This window comes from Cryptomeria japonica, chromosome 8 (genome assembly GCF_030272615.1).
Source record: "Cryptomeria japonica chromosome 8, Sugi_1.0, whole genome shotgun sequence".
Classification (NCBI taxonomy): domain Eukaryota; kingdom Viridiplantae; phylum Streptophyta; class Pinopsida; order Cupressales; family Cupressaceae; genus Cryptomeria; species Cryptomeria japonica.
This window is the reverse complement of record NC_081412.1, coordinates 26,219,572-26,230,870: the sequence shown is the minus strand read 5'-3', so window position 1 is coordinate 26,230,870 and position 11,299 is coordinate 26,219,572. Positions and strand designations below refer to the sequence as shown.

General features: G+C 30.9%; 1 long non-coding RNA gene across 1 annotated transcript; it reads left to right on the top strand.

Annotated features, from left to right (window-relative positions):
- The first annotated feature begins 7,554 nt into the window (after positions 1-7,554).
- On the top strand, positions 7,555-11,074 carry LOC131857405 (uncharacterized). Its single transcript, XR_009358724.1, has 3 exons — positions 7,555-7,650; positions 9,357-9,634; positions 10,856-11,074. It is a non-coding gene; the product is annotated as an uncharacterized LOC131857405 (long non-coding RNA).
- The last annotated feature ends 225 nt before the right edge of the window (positions 11,075-11,299 follow it).

Below are 11,299 nucleotides of genomic sequence, written 5' to 3'. Positions count from 1 at the left end.
GGATGGATCACCCCCTTGACTGATTTGGACACCTTGGCTACCAATGGGGTGGTCCTAACAAAATCATTAGATACCTTGGAGTTCCCTTCTCAGTGTCCCCTTCCCTCAAAGATACGTGGCTTTGGGTTAAGGAGAAAATTGATAAGAAACTTAGTAAATGGAACAATAGATTCCTCTCCCCAGTTGGTAGGGTTCAAGTGTGCCAAAAAATCCTCTCCTCCTATAATATCTACTACTCCTCTGCTTGGATATTTAGCAACTATCAAATCCTTGAAATTCAAAAGGTTGTTAGATGGTTCCTTTGGTCTGATGGAAAAGGTAATAATAAATTACACGTTGTTAATTGGAATTGGTGCCATATTGAGAAATCTCTTGGTGGCCTTGGATTAAAAGATCTTAGGATCCAAGGTATTGCCCTTGCAGCTAAATGGATCTTCCATTCTCTCGAAGGTCAGGAACCTTGGAAGGTTTTAATCAGACACAATATTGAGAGGGCTGTCCCTAAGAATGCTAAGTCTTGGAAGGGTTTACCTCTCACCAACCTTGTGGCCGATGGTTTTCCCGTTTCTGTCCAGGGCACTTGTGTGTTAGGGGGTTTTTGGTCAACACTAGTGTCAACAATAGTGACCTGATTCATGGCGAGAGATCCTTATGGTGGAACCTCTTCCACGCTGGCAAAACCTTGGCCCTTACTTAGGGATGCTCAGCTAGAGCCTGGGCCAGGAAAGGGATCAAATATCTTATTGACATTTTGGAACATGATACTCTTATTACATGGGAAGATCTCAGCTCAAAATTTAACCTCCCCCCCGCTCAAAAAAGAACCTACAACATGATTAAGCAAGCTTGTATTGACTTCGATATTCCTAAAGACTATGATGCCGATTCTCATAGATTTTTGTCTTTTAAATGGGCTGATGGTACTCTTTTGGCTAAAATCAAGGCTCGTAACATTTACTCTATCTTAACTTATGAGGCTTCCATCATTAATCATGTTAACATTTTATGGTATTCTGATTTGCTTGTTATGCAGTGGGAAAAGACCTTCAACATGCTATGGAAAAGCCCGATCGAGCCAAAAATCAAGTGCTTTAAATGGCTTATGATACTTAACAGACTTCCTCTCTGGAGGAATTATGATAATAATGATTTATGCTCTATTTGTAAACTTCTTGAGACTGGCAGACATATTTTCTTTGATTGCTCCATTGCTTAGGAAATCAGGTTAATGTTTGGCTTTTCTATCCCTGATCTTGTGAATATTATGGAAATTATTTCTGGGCACATTAAAGGATTGAAAAAGGATGCTAATATCTTTTGGTTTACTTTATCTGCCAATATTTTTTGGTATATTTGGAAAATTAGGAATGTTGATAGGTTTGAAGGCCAAGCCAGGGCCCTTACTGAGTCTTTTCGAAGACTCACATTCTTCAAAATTGTCGTGCAGGTTGCCTCTACTATGAACGTTGAGAGACACAAGCTCCTGAGGTTCCTCAAGGATGGTCATGCCACCATGTTCATCAATGAGATGAAGGATGGTTATGAGTGGAGACGTGACGAGGACAACCTATCCTCCTTTGAGGAGGCTCTCAAGAAGCTGAACAACAAAATTAAAGATAATAGGGAGCCCTCCTACGCCCAAGTTGAGATGCTAGCATAGATTCAGATTCAGAAGACCATTGTTTGGATGGAAGGACCTCAGGGATGGGCGGTATGGGTTGAACCCCATGAGGACATCCTCTCTTGATGCTTTTGTTGACTTCTAATGATGTAGTTAGTTTGTTAGTACTCTTTTGTGCGGATTACGCACCCTATTGATTACTTGGGTTTTTGTTGTTCTGTGGCGGTGACAACTATGTTTTGCTGAGGCCTAGCCTCCTTGTTCTGGATTCTCTCGATTTTTAATATAAAAATAATAATTATAATTAATATTATATAAATATTAAAAATGATATAATATTAACCGAGCAAAAAAAAATGATATAATATTATACTACAAATTAGTAATTATATTTGAGATTAATTTAATTATTATAATTATAATTATATAAATTTTCAAAATTAAATTAGGATTATGCTTTTAAGAAAAAATATATTTTCACTATAAAATTTGTATTATATTATAATTATTTATTAAAATCAATGGTTTAAAATTGGGGAGAAGAATGAAGACTATAGAATTAATCGCTTAAATTTATATTAATTTTAAAAAAGATATCTTTTATAATAATAAAAAAAAATATACATTTTAATATTATTTATTAGGAGTTAATTTTTCATTAAGTTTAAAATTTATTTTAATTATTTATGTCTTTTTTATAAAAATTAAAAATTATAATTTTATCTATAATTATTTGTCTTATTAAAATTTAATTATGATAGAATAATTATATTTTGAATTAAAATTTTTCTTTTCTTACTATTTTCTTTTAGTATTATCTTTTTAATTTTAATAAGACAAATAATTATAGATTAAATTATAATTTTTCTCTTCTTACTATTTTCTTTTAGTATTATCTTTTTTTATTATATTCTATTATTTATTTATTTATTTTGATTCTTCCACTTCTTTTAAAGGTTGATTTTTAATTAAGTTAAAATTGTATTCTAATTATTTGCATTTTTTAATGGAATTACAAATAATAATTAAAAGATATTCAAATTTATACATTTTATCTTATTTAAATTTTATTTATTATAGAATAATTATATTTGAATTTTATTCTAATTTATATAATAAAATAAATTTGAACCTAACACCCAAATTAAATGTTTAGAGCGAGAGAGAAAGAAAGAGTAACTAACTTTTGATTACTCATTTCATGCCAATAATTTAAGGATATCATGTGTCTTTGGGGAGTTATGTTGATGGTAGCATGTCATTTGATTATTATCTCCATCTTCATCTCTCTCCTTTATCTATATCTCATTACCTCTCCCTATATCGCTCTCTTTTCCCCTTTTCTCCTTCCCACTCTATCTAGCACTCTATCTCTCCCTCTCTTTATCCATCTCTCTCTCTCCTTCTCATTCCCTCTTTTTATATCTCTCTAAGTTTCTATATCATATCTCTCCCTCTCTCCCTCTCTCCATTTTTTTGTATATCTTTCTTCCTCTTTATATCTATCTCTATATATCTTTTACTCGCACACATTTTTTCTTGAGTTCCCTCCTTATCTTTATATCTATATCTCTCTCACTCACACAAACACCACACTCCAACCTATTTCTCCCTCCCTATCTCTATTCTATCTCACTATATAGATATTATGAACTCCTCTTCATCTCTCTCACTCTCTCCATATCCATCTCTACCTCTCCATATATCGCTTCCTATATCTTTATCTTTCTATCTCTCTATCTCCCCTCTCTAATTCTCACCATATTTCTATCTCTATTTCTTTCTCTCCCCCTTTTTCTCTCCTTCCATCTCTCCGTCTTGCTCACCCCCTCTATATTTTACAAGTTATATTTAATCTCTAGATCCTTTCTATCCCTATATCTATCTCTTTATATCCTTATATATCGCTTCTCTCCCTCTTTATATCTTATCTCTCCCTATCTCCCCAACACTCCCTCTTTTTATATTTCTATATTTCTACTCTCTCTATCTCTATCTTTCCCCCTATTTACCTCTCTCCCTCTCTCTAAAGTCTAAACCTTTCTCTCTTTATTACTTGTCTTTTTCAACTCCTTTCTCACACTCTTACCCCCCTCTCTCTCATTTTCTCCAATATCTCTTGCACATATATATTTTTCTATATTTCTCTCCATCTCTTTTTGGCTCATCTATCTATCACTTTCTATACATATATCTCTCTATCTCTCTCTATCCCTCTCTTTCTATCTATATCAATTTCCCCCCACTCTCTCTCTCTATGGGCCATCCATCTCTTTATCTTATCCTCCTCTCTAATTCTCCCCATCTCTCCATCCCCCATTCCCTCCCTATCCCCCTATTTATCTCTTTATCTCCACCTCTCTCCCCTTTTCATCCTGTATATCTCTATATTTCTCTCTCTTCTCTTCCACTATATATCTATGTCCCTTATTTATCTCACCCTCTCTCCAGCTCTATTTGTCCATTTAATTATCTCTCTCCCTCTTCCCCTCTCTCTATATCTCTAACTCTCTAGTTCTATCTCACTATATATATCATCTCTCCCTCTTCCTTTATATATCTCTCTCTATCTCTTCCTCTTTGTATCTCCCTCTCTACCTCCTCTCTTTCTATCTTTATCTCCCCCTCTCCCTTGCTCTATCTTTTTTTCCCTCCTCTTTTTCTCTATCTTCATCTCTACCTTTATCTTCATCTCTCTCCCTAATCTCTAGACATTCATGCTTCTATCCATCCATCTCTCTCTCTCATTCTCCCTCTTTTTGGACCTCTATATCCTTATCTCTTTTCCTCTCTATATCTATCTCTCCCTATCAGTTCTTTCATCTATCCCTCTATCTCTATCTCTCTATACCACTATATCTCTCCCTCTCTCTATATCAGTTCTTATCTCTATCTTTATGTTTCTATATCTTCATCTCTCTCCAATTATTTATTTTTCTCTTCCATATCTATATATTCATCTCCCCTCTCTCTATCTCTCTCATATATCTCTCCTTCTCTCTAGCTTCCTCTCCCCATTCTCCATCTCTATCTTCGACTCCAACTATATCGTTAACTTCTTCTCTATCTCTATGTCTATCTCTTTACCAATCTCCCCCTCACTCTTACCCCTCTATATATCCCTCTCTCTCCAACTATTTATTTTTCTCTTCCATATCTATATATTCCTCTCCCCTCTCTCTTTGTCTCTCTCATTTCTCTCTCCTTCTCTCCATCTTCCTCTCCTTATTCTCCATGTCTATCTTCGAATCCAACTATATCTTCATCTTCTTCTATATCTCTATGTCTATCTCTTTACCAATCTCTCCCTCACTCTTACCCCTCTATATATCCCTCTTTCTAGCCCTATATCAACCCCACTCTTGCGCTCACCCTATTGCAAAGATAATATGAGCCTGTTGCTGATAAAACTTGATTATCTTCTCAATTCAAAGGTTTCATTATAGTTATGATTGAATCCTTGTAAGTGGATGCATAGTTGATTTTAAGCTACCACCTCTCGATTAAGTCCTTTGTTGTACAAACAACATCATGGCCACAAATTGATCTCATGCACTACACAAATTTATCCAAAAAATAGACCATATTTTTCCCAATTGACCTTCCACACCTCTTTGGCATACCCAATGCACACCAAAGTGCAATTACTAGTTTATATTATTTTATTAAAATAAGAGTTGCAGTTAATATTACATAAATGTAATTTTAAAATAACAATGAAAAAAATTATAATAATTAAAAATTAGAACAAATATTTTTATTACAATACTATGATGACAAGTACTCACTAGTACGTGGCACTTGTTAGTACTTTCCTAGGCAATACTATTGCATTCACTGCACCAATCAAAAGTGATTATTATTTTTGCTTTCAAAATAAAATAGGTTTTTGTAAAGTTCAGATTTATATTTTCAAATTTAAGATATTGTAGAAATTATTATGTCGAAGGCATACCCTATATGAATTTTTCAACTTACTTATTGAAATCAATGGTTCAAAATTGACTAGAAGGATGCAAGACGATCGAATTGATCTCAATCGTATGTTTACATTAATATTAATTTTAAAAAATGATTAAAAAAACAAAATATATGTATATATATATAAACATATACATACATATATATACATATATACATACATATTTATATATGTATATATATATATATACATACATATTTATATATGTATATATATATATATATATATACATATATGTATATATATGTATATATATATATGTATATATATGTATGTATATATATGTGTATACATATATATACATATATAGATATATATAGATATACATATATATACATATATAGATATACATATATATACATACATATATGTATATATATGTATATACACACATATGTACATATGTATATATACACATACATATGTACATATGTGTGTGTGTGTGTGTATATATATATATATACACACACACACATATGTACATATGTATGTGTATATATGTATGTGTGTATATATATATATATACATATACATATACATACACATATACATGTCCATGTATATGTACATATACATATACATATATACACACACACACACATATATGTGTGTGTGTGTGTGTGTGTGTGTACATGTATATGTGTATGTGTATGTATATGTATATGTATATATATACTGATGCGGTGGGCAGTTGCGGGGTAGCCCATAACCATCCTTCACCCCCGGTGTGGGATGGAAGAGATATATATATGTGTGTGTGTGTGTATTCACAACATACATACATTCACATACATACATATATATGCATGCATACGTATACATATACATATACATATAAATACATATATATACACACATATACATACATATATACATATACATACATATATATACACACACATATACATACATACATACATATTTTATTTGAATATTCCATAGTTTTTTTAAGTTTCAAAAGTGGAAAAGACAAAATTATTAAAAAAAAAAAGAATTAGCTATTTTTCCTACTTTTTTAAATGATTACTTTTTCATTAAGGGGAAATCTTATTTTAATTATTAGTCCATGCCTTAAGCAGGGAACTAATGTTTTCATCTCCAACATTAGTATGCATTGATAACTGTGCAAATTGAAAAATTTAATCTTATATTTGATTTGTCATTGGCTGTTTCATTTTTTGCTGGGGTTTATTTTATTTTATTTTTAAATATTTGCTATTTTTATTATGCAAGGTATATTGCAACCCAGCTATCAAAATTGCTTAGTTGTTTAATGAATCTAGAATATTTAAATGTACAACATATTATATTAAATACTAGTGATCATGACATATAATGAAAAGAAATTTTAAAATAATTGTTTATGCGTGCAGGTACAGGGTTCATTATTTTTACATTGAAGAATGCAACTGTCATTGTAATAACACTCGGATAGTCATCAAAACAGCCGAACATTGTTAATGTTTTTTGAGGTGAATAGCTTGATGTTCACAATGAAGAACCAGGTTTTCCAGATAGAGATACAGATGTATCACTAGCAAAGGCAGGTGTATCATAGGCAGCAGAGACAACAACAAAGCAAGCATACCTACTAGCAGCATACCTAGGGAGAGGAACAAAGCATATGTGAGCATGGATTGCAAACATTCTCTGAGTCTTCCTAGGTATTTTAATCTTAATCTGGCTAATTCAATTTGCAGCTACACATCTTTTAATGTATATGCTGGTCGAATGTAATCTCTGTTAATTTATTGCCCTATATAAATGTCTGGGCTTGTTCTTGTTGTTGTTATTTGGGTGTATTTGAAAATATTTAATGATGAATGGTTCATTTAAGATTCTAAAAGCAAAAAAGGATTCAAAGATGCCTAATAGGCACTTTGTTCTTTAGCTGTTTATTCTTGAGGGTATAGATGATTAAGAGGTTTTTTTTTTTTGGTTTTTCATTTACATTGAAGCATTGCTTTGTCATTTGATGGGTGGAAGATTTAAGGAGGCAAAACATTTTGTTTGCTAAAAGTTTCATAAGAAGAGGGCATAAATCCAGGTATGGTTTGTCAGTAATTATTAGTTGCACAAAGCTACCATTAAAATATTTCATTTTTTTTGGTTAAAAGTCTTTCTGAAAATTTCTCCAGCAAAGACAGTCAATGACGTAAGTGAGATTTTAGTTGCCTGAAGCTATTTGAAAATTTTGTAGGTCTTTTCAATGCAAAGATTTTTAAATTTCTTTTTGGTTTTCTGAATGTGTTTAGAGGCATAACGGGTAAATAGAATAGGAAAATTATATACACAATAATACTCTTGAGTTACCCATTCTTTGTTTTAACTGTTACAAGTCTTTTTGAAAATTTCTCTAGCAAAGGCCGTTTGTAAATTTGTTCTTATTTGGAAATAGAGATTTTGGTTAAAACCCTTGTTTTTACTGTTACAAATCTTTCTGAAAATTTCACTAGCAAAGGCACTTTGTAAATTTATTCTTATTTGGAAATAGAAATTTTTAACTTCTGCCCACGTATGACAGTTTTTTACATGTTCTCTGAATGTGGGTAATTAAAAAAATCACTACATTTTCGAAGCCAAGACTATGTTTCAAAAGCTTCGGTTTCTAGGCTTGAGAAGAAATACTAAATTCTTCAAATTGGCCTCAAACATGATATCATTCACAAGATGCTTACTGAGGAAAAAAATTACCTTAGCATATCTAGACTACAACTGAAAAATAGTGACCTGTGTGAACATGAATCCGCTCGAGAGTTTTCTTACCGTTTCACCTCACCATAAGAATGTAGTTATTGAAAATTTGAGATTATTTCCACAAGCTCCCATTTTTGAAACATATATCTGAAACAAAGGTATTATATCCATTTTCTCTTCTAGCAACAATTTTCAAATAACACTGCTAATATTTGTATACAGATAAAATTGGAGTGGAAATCAGAATGATTATTTAAAGTTTACACAAAACAAAAATCTTAGATTTATTATTATAATTATTTCTAAAACTTATACAAGATAAAAATCTTGAAAGTTTTTAAACTGATATTAGAAAATATTCAAGATATTATATTTTAAGAAATAAAAACTTTTACATGAAGTAGATTATTTCTAAAACTTACACAATAAAACCTTGAAAGTTTCTAAATTGATTTTAAAAAAAAAAATCAAGATATTATATTTTAAGAAATAAAAAATATTTTAAAAATAAAAAATCATGCATATCTTATCTTTCAAAATATTCTAAATTGATTTTTTTAAACAAATATCTGTTCAATATTATTAGAAGTTTTAGTTGAGTTTGGAACAGGTAGAATTCCTTTCTAGATTACTATGAATTATATTAATAGAACATGCAGAAAACATTTTATTATATGAATTGATTTTTTATCTTAGAAAAAGGCTTCATTTAATTTATATTGAAATCTAAAATTTATTACAATTATTTATATCTTTTTAAAAAATTATAATTAATAATTAAAAAATAATTAACATAAACAACAAAAACTATATATAAATTTAATAATATTACTGATTACTATTAAGTATATATAAATTGAAATAAATAAATGATAAAATTATAAATCAATTTTCATTTTTATGTCTTTGTATGAAGTTACAATTAACAATCAAAATTAATTAAAATTAACTTAATTTATAACTATTTGTCTCATTATCTCTACCCCCACTTTTCTTGGAACAAGCACATGAAAATGGACTCTTAAGTCTAATATGTATAACATTTAATTATTGCAGGATTTCATATACAAATATTTGTAGTCCAATTGCCAATAGTCAAGGTATGTGCATAATCCACCATTCTTGCAATTCCTTTTAATTTTAAAAGCTACATAACTCAAAGTTTGGCAAATAAATGCTTTTTAGAAACACTTTTCCTTATGTTTTGTAAAGGTCTGATTTTTAAAGAAAAGGCACATATTATCTTATGGATTGTCAATGTGGTTGTGGTTTTGTCTTGCAGGCTATCTTTTCCACAAGACAATCTCGTAGCCTTGACATGCTTACTGCTCAAGGTTAGTATTCGATTCTTTAAGGTGCTCTTTGTTCAGTTCTTCAAACATAACTGCATTCTTCTTTGTCTATATTCGATATTTCTAAGTTGGCACCACTATAGATACAAATCTTCTTAGTATAGGTCAGTAATCTAGTAAAATGCTTATGAACACTAGTCTAAAGAAACAAAATACATCAAAAAACCCGATTATAGTAGAAACATACAAATCACATGATCAACCACTTATGATATCAATTGATGAGGCTCTAGACAAGGTAAATTGTTTCCGAATTGACTCATTCAACTACACAGTTGGTGATTGCTTATTTGACACAGTCCATGTTTTTCTCCATTGTAAATATACACCTAATGAACTACGTAATGGTCTGGTCGATCATTTCTTACATTGTCTTCACAGTGGTTGTCCTGAAGCTTTGAGCTCTTTTGAGCATGAATTACATCCAACAATACTTTATGATTTGCATAATATACATGATATAAATACATATCTACGTAGAATGAGGCTTTCAACAACAGAAATCAATGCCAATGGTGAAGTTGGACTTTGGGGTGACACATTTTGTGTAAAATGGTTAGCACATTGGTTAAATATACCCATATGCATTTGGTCTCTAACATGCAAAAAAACATATTTGCATTTCAATAGAGATGCATGTCATCCTATGATATCAATTCTTTTCCATGATACAAATCCAACCGCTAGACATTATGAACCTATCTTTTCAAGGATAAGCACATACAATTGCCTTCAAAGCATGCAATCACAATTGGCTATTGCATGTTATGAATTTGACAATGCCTGGAGTATAGTTGCAAATGCATTTCGCTTTCAATTCTTTTATGTTTTGCACAAAAACATTCCAAATTTATTGTTTTCAATTTGACAAAATCATAATACCCTTGCATGTTAATCATAAATATGCAGGTCACCACTATTGAAAAACACACCTGATCATCAGTGAAGTAGAAAGACTACAATTTTGCCTCGTCTTTCATAAGACAATTTTGTTCATATCTCTGTATGTAGTTTCTGTTATACATTTAGCTACCTTAAACATTTAACACTGTTTATTTTTCAACGTATTCTATCTCTCTGCAAATATTAGTATTACTATCATCCTCCTCTTACTTCATTCTATTTTCAAATCACTTTCTTTTCATTTTAAGTGCACAAACTTATCTGACCTACATTCTTTCCTAACACTCCTTAATATTGCAGGTTTTTCAATTCACAGTCTACAAAACATCAACAACTTCACACTGCAACTATTGAAGACCTCACACTAATACTCTTCCATGTATAGTGTTTATAGCAATGTTCAGTTTTTGCAAATATAAAACATGAGCAACTCCCTGAAAAATCTCTTGAACAGATTCTACTTGTTAATTTTTTTTAACTTTTGCAGCTCTGCTTAATATACTTTCTTTTAGTCCTTTAGACTATCTAAATTTCATAGCATTGAACAAACATTAACCAAACGACATTTTGATTTTGATGCTGCTATGCATGCAAGTAAATATGATGATGGTCTGATTTTAAACATGCCATAATCAATCTGATTTTGGACATGACAGTCTGATTTTCAATGCAAATAATCTATACCTGTTTATTATATTTTGTTTCTTTGTTACATTTATGTGCCAATGATGTTGCTTCTCTGAA